Here is a 15149-nt window from a genome sequence, read left to right on the forward strand (position 1 = left end):
CAGTCTTTCCTTCAGGTACCGGACATAACTTTAAACAGAGCACTCGTTCCCAATAGAGCATACCGCTTCCTACTGTCTTCACTATCTCTGGTGATCCCTCTCCACCAATGGTAGTGCACCCGGATTCCATCATCCTCCGCCTTTGAGGATACGTATCCATGTACCCCTGCAGGCCTGCAGGTGCAATGGCCCAGATGCCAATCTTGAGGTCCCATGCCTGACGAATGGCTCCTTATGGGGGAGTTTTATGGCAATCCACTGCCCTGCAGGGTCGGACTGAGGCAGCGGGATAATGGAGGATCCTCCGGTGGGCCCTGCCCCCAGCTTCTGCCTCCTTCATTAATCCCTGCCCTGTATGTCAATAGTGCCTACAACTGACCGGCCGTGCTGTGTGCAGATGTCAGGCGCACCTGCAGCGGGGCACAACTCCTAGACTAGGCGCAAACTCTCCTCATCCAGCTGAGAGCACTGTGCCAGCCATTTCCACATCATCCTATAAATCCCAGCAATGACATCGCTGGGCTGCTCTGTGCGCACAGGATTTGTGATGAGGTAACAGGAGGGGAGGAGTCAGGAGTCATATGATCAGAGGCCTCAGTGTATGCAGGACTCTGCTGTGCTGGTTGTCGTGGTGCTGAATGGATGAGGGGAAGTTTATGTGTGGGGTCAGGAGGGGTTTACAGGGTGGATGTAGCAGAGCTGTGTGTACGCGTTGTATGCAGCGGAGCCACTTGTGAACGAGGTGTACGGAGCAGAGCCGTGTGTGTATGAGGTATACGGAACGGAGCCGCGTGTGTACGAGGTGTACGGAGCAAAGCCGCATGTGTAAGGGGTGTGCGGGTCGGAGCCGTGTGTGTACGGGGCGTACAGAGCGGAGCCGCATGTGTACGAGGTGTACGTAGTGGAGCCACGTGTGTATGAGGTGTATGGAGTGGAGCCGCATGTGTACGAGATGTACGAAGTGGAGTTGCGTGTTTACAAGGTGTACGGAGCGGAGCCGCATGTGTACGGGGTGTGCGGATCGGAGCCGCGTGTGTATGGGGTGTGCGGAGCGGAGCCGCGTGTGTACAAGGTGTAAGGAGCGGAGCCACACGTGTACTTTGTGTACGAAGTGGAGCCGCGTTTGTACGAGGTGTACGGCGCGGAGCCTTGTGTGTACGAAGTGTACGAAACGGAGCCGTGTGTGTACGGGGTGTATGGAGCTGACCACATGTGTACGAAACAGCCCTGTGTGTACAAAGTGTACGGAGCTGAGCTGTGTGTGTACGGAGTGGAGCAGAGCCATTTGTGTATGAGGTTTACAGAGTGGAGCCATGTGTGTACTGAGTGGAGCCGTGTGTGTGCAAGGTGTACGGAGCGGAGCCATGCGTGTACGAGGCATACAAAGTGGAACCATGTGTGTATTAGGTGTGCGGAGCCGTACGTGTACAAGGTGTATGGTGGGGAGCATTCATACCTCCCAACCATCCCAGATCCAGCGGGACTGTCCCAATTTTGAGAGTCTGCCCCACTGTCCAGGCCGGGAGCTTACTTTTCCCGCGGACACAGGAGTACACGGCGGAGCGTCAAGGAGCACTTCAAAACTCGCACATGATGTTCCACCAGAAGTGATGTGCTGGAAGCTGACGAGAAATTAGGTAATTTCGGGAGGAGCTTGTGCCGGATCCATGGAGGCACTTCAGGGAATGCTTCAGATCCATCACTGTGTCCTCTGACAGCGGGATCACCTTGGAATCGGGGATGTCGGCTATGTGAGAGGATCATGATATGTCCTGCACCGGGAGGCTCAGGTGGGCACTACAATGAGAGTCGGGCTGCTATACTGTAATATCGTTATGGAATCTTTCTTTTTTCCCTGTTTCTTTCTCTCTCTCTGTTCTTTCTTTCCCTCTTTTCTATCTTTCCCTCTCTAATCTTTCTTTCTCCCTCTGTTTCTTTCTTTCTCTGTTCTTTCTTTCTCTCTCTTTCTCTCTCTCTGTTCTTTCTTTCTCTCTCTAATCTTTCTTTCTCTCTCTGGTCTTTCTTTCTCTCACTAATCTTTCTTTTTTCTTTCACTCTGTTCTTTTTTTCTCTCTGTTCTTTCTTTCCCTCGCTCTCTGTTCTTTCTTTCTCTGTTCTTTCTTTCTTTCTCTGCTCTTTCTTTCTGTCTGTTCTCTTTCTTTCCCCTCTTTCTTTTTTTCTCTTTCTTTCTCTCTCTGTTCATTCTTTCTTTCCCCTCTTTCTTTCTCTCTCTCTGTTCTTTCTTTCGCTCTCTGTTCTTTCTTTCGTTCTCTCTCTGTTCTTTCTTTTTTTCTCTGTTTTCTTTTCTCTCTCTCTCTGTTCTTTCTTTTCCTCTGTAGCAGTCAGTGTGCCCACAGTACCAGCCACTGTGCCCACAATGCCATCCACTGTGCCCTTTGTACCAGCCAGTGTGATCAGCAGTGCTAAATGGGTGCAGTTGGGGCATGGACATGGGTGTGACCAGTTGTGAAATGGGTGTGGATGGGCGTGGCCTAAAACTTGCCGCAGCACGCCGCAACCTTTGTCCCCCTTTCCCTTCTTCAAAAGTTGGGAGGTATGATGGTGGGCCCAAAGAATGATTTTTCTCTGTTGGGCCCAAGGTACACCAGTCCGACGCTGGCCCCAAGTGATAGACCCACGTTGGTCGTAGCAGCCCACTGATCTTGAGCTCTTTGAAGAACTTGCTTAAACCTTCCACTACTCCTAACCATCCATAACCAGGAAGTACATCTACTTATATTAAGACTATTCGCCTCCCATGTGTGGGTCTGTGCCTAACATTAATTATTTATTTTCTATTTCCTATCTACTAACATATATTACTAATAATCCTTGCCTCCTTATATCTATGAACTCTTACAGTATCTTTATACACTATCATGGTGTTTTGGCATTTGCCCCGCTATTCTACACATTACCATAACATATTGCATAGGGCTTATACACATTAAATGCATAAAACACATAACACCTTTCACATTACACATAAGCATATGGCGGTTGTCTTCAGGGTAGGGATGGGGTAAGACAGTCAACATCCTCAGATTCCTCCCCTCTTTGGACAGTCATCCTTGTCCATCTGGAAACCTGGAAGACAACCTCACAGTTCTAATACATTCCAACACAAAGTCTTTGTAATCTCTCTTCCTGAGTTATATAGTGTCCATGGTCAGCTCACTGACCCCCAAGATAAAGAGTACAGTCATTATAATCCACGACCCAATAGTCCATGAGCAATTCTCGAGTCCTCCTTCTGTCCTTTTGCTTAAACAAGAGTGGTCCTCTCAGTCAGAACCACACAACTAGTGTCCATTAGATTTCATGGCTACCTATAACAATGGCCTCTAGGCCCACACAACATTGACTCATCAAGTCCATGAGCACAGTCCATACGATCCCTCATCTGTCTTTTAGAGCAGGGGTGCAAGTAACACAGTCCATAAAGCCCTGATCTGGCCGGATCATCAAGTCATCCATTTCCTACCCTGCCCCTTTTTCTGGTAACATTAACTTTAAGTAGCTCCCTCCGTAGAGACAAAAATGGTCTTGGGCCCTTTAAGAGTTCAGAGTCCCTTAATCCAGCAGGGGGGTACGCAACGTACTTAAAACAAACTTAGAGGGGCGGGGGGGACACAAAAACTCTTTGGTCATCCTGGCCAGCATCTGGGGCTCCTGACGTATTTAGGACCTAATGCCCTCAGGAATACGGAACAGTTCCCTTTAAGCTGCTCATCTCTGGTGCAACAAGCACAACTAAGCCTTCAGGCCACATTTTACTTATTTCCACCTCACACCAGGTCTCCCGGCTTCATTTCACCATCAGGACACAGCATCGTAACTCTCCTGGCACCGGCATCTTCTCACTTGGCATCAGTGTTCTGCCAAATAGGGAAGCGATCACTCCCTACATGAAGTCATCCTTAAGCTCTTGTATCACAAGGGCCATCAACCTACACAGTCAACCAGGGCCTCCTTCCTCATCGTGACTGTCAAACTAGGACCAGACCACCACCGCAATCAACTTCGCCTGTGTGGCAAGAGATGCGCACCCTGGGTTGGGGCTTACCTCCGGCATCAGGGACTGCAGGGTCTTCAGGACTTGGCCCTTGGGAACTGAGAAGAGAGAGAGAGGATTCATAAAGATTTAAATAAACTGGAGAAGTGGGCAGCAACTAACAGAATGGTTTTTAACAGGGAGAAATGCAAAGTACTACATCTGGGCAATAAAAATGAAAAAAGCATATATAGAATGGGAGGAATAGGGCTAAGTGACAGCACATGTGAAAAAGACTTGGGTATACTAATAGATCACAGACTGAATATGAGTCAACAGTGTGATGCAGCAGCAAAAAAGGCAAATGCAATTCTAGGATGTATTAACAGAAGCATACAGTCTAGATCACGTGAAGTAATTATTTCCCTCTACTCCTCTTTGGTCAGACCTCATCTGGAATATTGTGTCCAATTTTGGGCACCACATTTTAAAAAAGACATCAACAAACTGGAGCAAGTTCAGAAAAGAGCGACCAGAATGGTGACCGGTCTGCAAACCTTGTCTTATGAGGAAAGGTTGCAGGATTTGGGAATGTTTAGTTTGCAAAAGAGAAGACTGAGAGGAGACTTAATAGCTGTCTACAAATATCTAAAGGGCTGTCACATTGTAGAAGGATCAACTTTATTCTCATTTGCACAAGGAAAGACTAGAAGCAATGGGATGAAGCTGAATGGGAGGAGACACAGATTAGATATTAGAAAAAACTTTTTGACAGTTAGAGTGATCAATGAGTGGAACAGGCTGCCACGAGAAGTGGTGAGTTCTCCTTCAATGGAAGTCTTCAAACAGAGGCTGGACAGACATCTAACTGGGATGATTTAGCGAATCCTGCTTTGAGCAGGGGGTTGGACCAGATGGCCCAGGAGGTCCCTTCCAACTCTACCATTCTATGATTCTATGATTCTATGATTCTATTGCGGGCCGTAAACCAGGTCGCTATGGCTCCTTTACAGCAGGCTACCTGGTCTTACCTTCTTTTCTAACATCTCCTGCAGCTGGTGTACTTGTCCTTGATCAGCTTTCGCCTCCTCTTTGCCCACGAATGGCATTGTCTCTTCCGGCTTCCAAGGCCCGACATGGATCCACCTCGTACAGGGTGGGGCTTCTTCTGACTTACCTGCTCGTTTTCTGACACTCTACGCCCATTCTCCATTGACTCGCTGCAGCGAGCGTGGTTTCTTTTTCTTTCGTCGTGCCCATTGGGTGCGGGCACTGCTCACCAGGGGCTGGTCTCTCTGGACAAGTTTCTCCTTGTGCTGAATGGACTTTCACACACTTTCTGTTTGTCTGTGCCCACGATGGGAAAATCTATCTTGCCATTTTGCGCCACTTTCCTCCATCTTGTCATTGGTGTTCAATGCGATTTTTGTTTCGGCTGGATCCTTCCCCAAATTCCCCTTCCCCAAATTTTTCAAGTCCATCCTCCTTGAGATGATTCTTCTCCTTTGTAGGAGTCCAGCTGTGTTTAGTTAAACTGATAGGACTTGATTTGTAAAGAAGAACCCCCAGATCACTGTGGCTGAGCTCCACAGATGCAGTAAGGAGGTGGGAGAAAATTCAACAAAGTCAACTATCACTGCAGCCCTCCACCAGTCGGGCCTTTATGGCAGAGTGGCCCGACGGAAGCCTCTCCTCAGTGCCAGACATATGAAAGCTGTCACGGTCGTGGTTTGTGGACCCACTGTGCCATGAACCATGGAGAGCCTGGAGGGGCATGACTAAGCGATCACCTGACTATTCACTAGAGCCTCTGATGGTGAGGTTAGACTTAACTCCCGATGAACGCCAGTTACCACTCCAGGGCAGACCAATGGTCGCGCAGCAGCTGGACCCGAAGGAGAGACTAGAAGGAGCAGCAGGCAGAGCTTGTATCAGAATACAGCTGACCAAGTTCGTATCAGAGTGCAGCAGACAGAGTTTATATCAGAGTGCAGCAAGCAAGTTTTGCTTCAGAGTGCAGCAAGCAGGATTTGCTTCAGAGTGCAGCAGACGGGATTTGCTTCAGAGTACAACAGGCAGGATTTGTACTTAGTGTAACAGGCAGGATTTGTACTTAGTGTAGAACAGGCAGAATTTGCACTGGTATGCGACCTTACACAACATAGGCTGAAACAGGAAGGTTGCTCAGGCACCTCCCCAGTGGAGAGGAAGCAATATATAAATACTGCCTCAAAACCATTGGCTGGGGAGGAAATAGCAAGTGCACACGCTGGCCCTTTAAGAGGGTGGGAGCGCGTGCATGCCCTTAGAACATGGCCAGAGACCTGGCTGGAAGTACTGCTGGGAGCATGCAGAGCATGAGGAAGAGAGGAACCAACTGCAGCGCGGGTGAGTGAACTGACACGCCTGTAACCCGGCGTGGTGCTAAGAAAAGCCTGCATAGAGTCTGTGTAATGATACTTGTAATGATACTGTAAGATCTGATCTAAGGTTCCCTAATTATTACACTACAGAGGAGACTTTGCCTCCCAGCAGCTTCGGACCCTCCGCCTTCCCCCGCAGCTCACACACACTTTCCAGCTCCAGGTGGGGAACTTCCGTCATCCTGGCCAGCTCCAATACTCTCAGTAACCACCAGAGGGAGCAGAAGGAGCTTTGGCTCAGAAGTCCGAGCAACGGAGTTCACAACAGTACCCCCCCTTGAGGAGGGGTCACCGAACCCTCATCCACGCCACCAGGCCGATCAGGATGGGCCCGGTGAAAGGCACGAATCAATCTCTTGGCGTGGATGTCAGAAACAGGGACCCAAGAATTATCCTCCTGGCCATAACCCTTCCACTTGACCAAGTACTGAAGTCTCCGTCTAGCCAGACGAGAATACAATATCTTCTCTACCTCATACTCCAAATTACCCTTAACCAGTACAGGGTCAGGGGGCGTCACCATGGGAACTACTGGCTCCACAAGCCTTTTCAACAAAGATTTATGAAAAACATTATGAATCTTAAATGTAACTGGAAGAGCCAAACGGAAAGTAACGGGGTCAATGATTTCTATAAGGTCCAATAAACCTTGGCTTGAATTTTGGAGATGCAACCTTAATGGGAATATTTTTTGAGGACAACCAAACCATATCACCCACTTTAAACCGGGGACCCATGGTCCTATGCCGGTTGGAAAACTGTTGGGCCTTTTCCTGAGGGTGGGAAAACTTATCCACTGCTTGGTCCCAAATCTACTGCATTCTCTCTACCACAGAATCCACACTTTCGCAGGCAGAAGCTTCCACCTGCCCCGAAGAAAATCGAGGATGAAATCCAAAGTTACAAAAGAAAGGGGATATCAAAGTGGCAGAACTAGCCCTATTGTTTAACGCGAATTCGACCAAGGGCAAAAATGAGACCCAATCATCCTGATCAGCAGATATGAAACATCTCATATAGGACTTCAACGTCTGGTTTGTTCTCTCAGTCTGCCCATTGGTCTGAGGATGAAATGCAGAGGAGAAAGACAACTGAATTCCCAGTTTGGAACAAAAAGCCCTCCAAAATCTGGAAAAAACTGGACCCCTTTGTCCGACACAATGTTCTCAGGAATCCCGTGCAAACGAACCACTTGTTGTAAAAACAAGGGCACCAACTCAGAAGAAGATGGCAACTTTGGGAGTGGTACAAGATGGACCATCTTAGAAAATCTATCACAGATCACCCAAATAACGGTCATTCTCTGAGAGACAGGGAGATCAGAGATAAAATCCATTGAGATATGGGTCCATGGCCTCCTGGGCACCGGCAGGGGCATCAACAAACCACTAGCATGAGAACAGGGCTTAGACCGAGAACAAGTCCCACAGGACTGCACAAAATTCCTGACATCACGAGATAAGGCAGGCCACCAAAAAGACCGACTCACCAAATCTCTGGTACGAAAGATACCTGGATGACCAGCCAATGCGGAGCAATGAATTTCAGACATTACTCTTTTCCTCCACAATTTTCCCATAGGGCATCGTTCAGGTTTGTCCTCCTGAAATTCCTCCAGGGCACGTCTCAAATCAAGAGAGATGGCGGAAAGAACTACATCCTCATTTAAAATGGTAGTAGGCTAGGTCACATCAAGAGAATCCGCAAATAAACTCCTAGAAAGGGCGTCCGCCTTAACATTCTTAGTGCCCGGAAGAAAGGAGACCACAAAATTAAAATGCGTGAAAAACAAGGCCCACCTAGCCTGTCTAGGATTCAAGCGCTTGGCTGATTCAAGATAAATCAAATTCTTGTGATCAGTGAGGACCACAACTTGATGTCTAGCTCCCTCCAACCAATGTCTCCACTCTTCAAATGCCCACTTCATGGCTAATAATTCCCGATTCCCCACGTCATAGTTACGTTCAGATGGAGAAAATTTTCAAGAAAAGAAGGCACAGGGATTCATCTTGGAGGTTACCGGATCACTTTGAGACAAAACGGCTCCTGCACCAATCTCAGAAGCATCTATTTCCACCTGAAATGGGAGTGAAACATCAGGTTGCCGTAGAACCGGAACAGAAGTGAATCTCTGCTTAAGCTCCTGAAATGCCGAGACTGCCTCTGGAGACCAATTCACCACATCAGCGCCCTTTTTGGTCAAATCCGTCAGAGGTTTAACAATACCAGAAAAATTACTTATAAATTTACGGTAGAAATTAGCAAAACCCAAAAACTTCTGAAGAGCCTTCAGAGAAGTGGGCTGAACCCAATCATAAATGGCCTGTACCTTGGCCGGGTCCATTTCAATAGCAGACAGGGACAAAATGAATCCCAAAAACGAAATCCTCTGTACACCAAAAAGACATTTCGATCCCTTAATATACAGAGTATTTTCCCTCAAAATCTGGAACACAGTCCGGATATGTTCCACATGAGAATCCCAATCACTGGAAAAAATCAAAATATCATCCAGATAAATGATCAAAAACTTATCCACAAGGTCCCGGAAAATATCGTTCATAAAAGATTGGAAGACGGAAGGGGCATTAGTGAGCCCAAAAGGCATCACCAGGTACTCAAAATGTCCCTCCGGAGTATTAAGCGCTGTCTTCCATTCATCCCCGTGCTTGATGCGAATAAGATTATACGCCCCCCTGAAGTCAAGTTTGGTAAACCAAACTTTTAACTTTTAACTCTAGAAAATAAATCAGGGGTAACTGTTACTGATATTTAACAGTGATTTTGTTAAGGGAACGATAGTCAATAAATGGCCTTAATGAGCTATCTTTTTTGGCCATAAAAAAAAAACAGCACCCAAAGGCGAAGAGGATGTCTGATATGACCCTTCCCCAATGATTCCTTGATATAAGATCACATAGCATCAAGTTCAGGTACCGATAAGTGGAAAAAGCCGACCCTTGGGAAATTTACACCCGGGCATTAACTCAATTGCGCAGTCATAACTCCTATGAGGAGGCAAAGACGCGGACTTACTCTCACTAAATACATCAGAAAAATCAGCCAAATAGGAACATCTTGAGACTGGGGAGAGGTGGAGAAAACAGGAGTGTCACTAAGAACACATTGACAACCCCAACTCACCACAGACACAGATTTCCAATCCAAAACAGGGTTATGGGCCTGCAACCAAGTAAAACCCAGCACAACAATATCATGCAAATTGTGGAATACTAAAAATTTACAATTCTCTTGTTGGTACGGTGCGACCCGCATTATTACCTGGGTCCAAAACTGGGGTTTATTCTCCACCAAAGGGGTAGCATCAATCTCCCTCAAGGGAATAGGGGTTCTCAGGGGCACCATGGGGAAACCACAACTTTTGGCAAAGTCAAGATCCATCAGATTCAAGGCTGCTCCTGAATCAACAAAGGCTTTAGCAGAAAATGTAGACAAAGAGCAAATCAAGGTAACTGCCAACAGGAACTTAGGCTGTACACTGCCCACCACAAATTCGTGAGCAAAACGTTTTTCTCGTTTAGGGCAGACAGAAATAACATGAGAGGCGTCCCCACAAAAGAAGCATAACTTATTACGCCTTCTAAACTCTTGACGTTGCGCCCTAGACAAAACCCTATCACATTACATGGGTTCAGAAGTTTGTTCAAAAGGCAGCACCGCCTCTCGCGTACTTTTACGTTCACGTAAACATCGATCAATTTGAATGGCTAATGACATGGAGTCGTTAAGACCAGAGGGGACAGGAAATCCCACCATAACATCTTTTACATTTTCTGCCAGACCTTTCTGAAAGAGAGCTGCTAGGGCATCATCATTGCATTTAGTAAGGACCGCCCACTTTCGGAACTTCTGGCAATATAACTCCGCAGCATCCTGACCCTGGTTCAATGCCAATAAGGTTTTCTCAGCTTGATCAATAGCATTAGGTTCATCATACAACAACCCCAGGGCCTGAAAAAACGCATCTACATTAGCCAGAAAAGGATCTCCAGGTGTCAGAGAAAAAGCCCAATCCTGGGGATCGCAGCGCAGCAGGGAGATGACAATTTTAACCTGCTGCACTGAGCTCCCCGATGAATTAGGCTTCAAAGCAAGAAATAGTTTACAATTATTCTTGAAATTCAAAATTTTGACCGATCTCCCAAAAACACATCAGGAGTAGGGAACTTTGGTTCTACAGCAGATGATTGAGAGAGATAGGCAGAAATTCCCCGCACTTCAGCATCGAGCTGTTCAACACGATCGGACAATTGCTTAGTCTCCATTGAGGAAAAAATCCTCCTATGGCCCCAGAGAAAAAGAGGAAAAAATATATAAAAAAATTCTGACACACTTTTTTTTTTTTTTTTTTTTTACAATTCTTTCCTTCTTTTGAGTACCCTAGAGTCTACAGTTAGGCTGGTGATTCTGTTATGAATGGGTCACCAAGTAGGATGGCAGGAACAGGCTAAGCCACCGGAAAACCAGAGAGGTTGGATTGCAGACCCCTGATCCTATCAACACAACTAGCAGTAGCCGTGGAGCGTTCCCACGATGCCCTAGACGCTTCGTCACACCTGGAGAACTAACTAAGCCTAAAGCCAGAAAGGTGAAATCTAAACAGCCCCGGAGCAGATCCCCAAAGGAATAGACAGCCCCCAAACATATATTGTCGGTGAGGCAAGATGAAACACAAACACAGGCAGAAAACAGACTGAGCAAACAGTTGGGCTCAAGCTGTCTAGACAGGACAGGACAGAAAAGGTACTGTCTGCAATCACGCACAAAACCCTAAAAAATGTCCAACACTTCTGATATACAAAAAGCCTGAGGCCACACAACCTCACCCCCGCTAGATCAGCACTCTGGTATAAACTGGAAGCAAAGCAAAAGATACTAACATAACAGGGGACTGAACAAACTGACACAAGCTGTAACATATGGAGCCGGGCCCAGCGCTGCCTCCAGCAGGGAGTACGCTGAACCCTAGCAACAAAGCAGAAAGCAAAAAAAGGCACAACCAGATTAGATGCAAAGGATTAGCAAAAGAATCACTTAACTGAACCATGCAGATCAGGCAGGGGACAAAAGAACTCCAAATGCACATGGAGGAAATCACCAGCAACCACCAAGAGCAGGCAGCTCAATTATATGCTCCCAGCCAGTAATTCCAGGTTCCCAATTATTGTCGTCAAGTGGGGAACTTCCATCATCCTGGCCAGCTCCACTACTCTCAGTAACCACCAGAGGGAGCAGAGGGAGCTTTGGCTCAGAAGTTCGAGCAAGGGAGTTCACAACAGTTCTCCCCCTTCGAGCTCCTGTTTGGCAGGCGAGTCCGGGGACCCCTTGGGTTGATAAGAGAATCCTGGGAAGATGAACCAAACCCTTCTGAAGTGTCCATCATGGATTATGTCATGCGCTTCCGTGACAAGATGCAGACCTTGACGCAGTTGGAACATGACAATATGGTGCAGGCTCAGGCTGACCAGAAGCACTGGTACGACCAGAACACCTGGGAGCGGACCTACCAGGTGGGTCAAAAGGTGTGGGTGCTGGTCCCCGTACCAACGGATAAGCTTCAGGCAGCCTGAGAGGGCCCATACGTCGTCCACCAACAGCTCAACCCAGTCACCTATGTGGTCACGCTTGACCACGCACAGGGTAGGCGCAAGGCCTTTCACGTCAACATGATGAAGGCTCATCACGAACAGGAAGCCTGCGTCCTACCGGTCTGCAACCTGCCCGAGGATGGGGAGGAAGATTCCCTCCTGGACATGCTGGCCCAAGCCAAGGACGGTGGGTCCATCGAGGACATGGAGATAAGTGATTTGTTAACCGTACCCCAGCGGTCGCAGTTGTTGGACACCCTGGAACCCTTCCAGGCCATGTTTTCCAACCAACCTGGGAGGACGGAGTTAGCGGTTCATGAGGTGGACACCGGGAATCATGCCCCACTACGGCGAACACCTAATCGGATCTCTGAGGAGGTGCAACAGGTCATGCGCCAAGAGATCAATGAGATGTTACAGCTAGGGGTGATTTGACGGTCCAAGAGCGCGTGGGCCTCACCTGTAGTCCTCGTGCCTAAAAAGGATCGGACCACCTGGCTCTGCGTGGACTACAGGGGGCTCAATGCCATCACAACCTCTGATGCACACCCAATGCCGCGCATCGAGGAGCTGCTTGAGCGGTTGGCAACCGCAAAATACATATCCATTGTGAATCTGAGTCGGGGATACTGGCAGATTCCCCTGAGCCCTGAGGCGAAGGAGAAATCCACCTTTATCACCCCCTTTGGACTGTACGAGTCCACGGTAATGCCCTTTGGCATGAAAAATGCCCCTGCCACTTTCCAGCGGATGGTCAACCACCTGCTCCAGGGACAGGAGGAGTACGTAGTGGCGCACCTGGATGACATTGCTGTCTTCAGTTCCACCTGGGAGGAACCCCTTCAGCATCTCCAGGAGGTGCTTGAGCGTATTCACCAGGCAGGCCTGACCATCAAGCTGGGAAAGTGCCAGATGGGCATGAGCAAGGTCCACTACCTGGGGCACCAGGTAGGTGGGGGTTCCATGAGTCCAGAACCAGAGAAAGTGGACACAATCATGTCCTGGCCCACCCCCAAGACCAAGAAACAGGTGATGTCCTTCTTGGGCACTGCAGGGTACTATAGACAGTTCGTACAGGATTATAGCGCCCTTGCAAAACCCTTGACAGACCTCACCAAGCAGAGGCTACCCCAAACAGTTAACTGGACGGCCGGCTGTGAGGCAGCCTTCCAAGCTTTGAAAACAGCCCTGTGTAACTCTCCAGTGTTGAAAGCAGTCGAAAGCAGTCGCCCATTCCTGGTACAGACCGATGCCAGCTAGTTTGGCCTCGGTGCTGTGCTCAGCCAGGCGACTCGGGGAACCAGGAGCACCCAGTGTTGTATCTGAGCCGGAAACTTTTGCCGAGGGAAGTGGCATACTCCACCATCGAGAAGGAGTGCCTGGCCATGGTTTGGGCACTGCAACGTTTGCAGCCCTACCTTTACCGTGGTAACCGACCACAACCCTCTGAACTGGCTGCATACAGTGTCAGGAACCAACGGAAGGTTGCTACGCTGGAGCCTTGCCCTTCAGCAGTACGACTATACCGTACAACACAAGAAGGGTCACAATCAGGGAAATGCCGATGGATTGTCCCGCAGGGGCGAACCTCCGGAGGTGCGTCTGGCGGCGTACCGACAGGTACTACCTCCCTAAGTGCACTCTAAAAGGGGGAGGTGTAATGATGCTTGTAATGATACGGTAAGATCTGATCAAAGGCTCCCTGATTATTACACTACAGAGGAGACTTTGCCTCCCAGCAGCTCCCTTCTCCTTCCCCCGCAGCTCACACACACATTCCAGCTCTGTGCCTGCATCTGTAACAGGACACCAGACACTTCCTGTGCCAACCATCCCCCCCTCCCCAGCTAGTGGAAAGAATGTCCTTTATCTTCCCATGTGGCAAATTCAAGTGTGGGAAATATTAAAAGAGGTCGTACAGCAGACCCAATCCGTGGCACAAATATAAAAATGGCATATTGGTAACATGCGCCGATTGGGCTCCACTACAGTGGTTCTTGCTAATTCCTGGTACTGCCAGAACCAGCAAAACGGAGTTCTCCTATCCAGAGTGGAATAAACAGCTGGTGTTTGCTGTCATTACGAAGCTAATTTCAATATAAGGTGAATGATGGTCCTGCTGATACTCTGCTAGGCTCTCAAGCCCAGATATGGTGGTAATAAGCTTTCCGGACCCACATCTGTACTTTGAGCAGGAGGAGGACCATCACCATCCAGCCCCTTTAGTGATGTCACCGACCCTAGGCTATAAGGTATTCCTTCCCTAAAATTCAGTCATTCCTGCCAGAGATCTCATGCCAAGAGGTTCTCAGATGAGTGGAGATGTGTGGCTGGCTGCCCCTCCTCCCCACATGGTTAGCCTAAGACCATCTGCACATGTAAGTGTTAATTTTTTTTAAAACCCGTTTATTTTATATTTGCATTGTACATATCTAATGTCTCAACTTTGTAAGATCTTCTATCTCTGTAATCATTGCCCACCTTTTGGGGAATAAATTATAACTTTATTAGTCTGTGTTCATGCTCTAAGCCGAATTTACGTGCCTTTAAGATAATTACGCTACTGAATCGGGTTGGCTTCGAACCCCTCTATTAAGTTTATAAATTAATAAGAGAAAATCTGGAGCTGGTGGTAGCGAAGTGTGGTCTGGGTCCCAGGTACTGCTGACTGTGATGGAAAGGGAATTTTTGGAAGCTAATTGGGTGGCTGCGGCCAGAGCATTTTATAATTCCCTCACTGCAGCGTGCCGAGTGGCCAGTCCCCTTTGAAGCAGTCGGCCGGCAACCACTTATCCCAGGTGTAGATCCCTGACTGACCTGAAGGTAAGGGGGGGCACTGGAGAGCTGCGAGTTCCAAAGTGGAACTGAAAAGTTTTGGAAGTATTGGTGGCAGTGGTGGGACACCCAAAATAACCCCCCTGCGATAAATTGTTAGGGCAGGACTAGCTTGCTGTTTTTTTATCACATTGTGGCAGTGGTGGGATAACTAAGATAAGCCCCCCTGTGCATGCGATAGCTGTGTGTTGGCAGTACGTTGCGTCCCTCCATCCATGATATACCGGTGACAGCGGCGGGATCGTGACAGTTTGCTAAAACACATGAAAGACTCCCAGACTATGAGAA

Source organism: Dendrobates tinctorius, unplaced genomic scaffold (assembly GCF_039654945.1).
Source record: "Dendrobates tinctorius isolate UK_male_01 unplaced genomic scaffold, ASM3965494v1 ptg000044l, whole genome shotgun sequence".
Taxonomy (NCBI): Eukaryota; Metazoa; Chordata; class Amphibia; order Anura; family Dendrobatidae; genus Dendrobates; species Dendrobates tinctorius.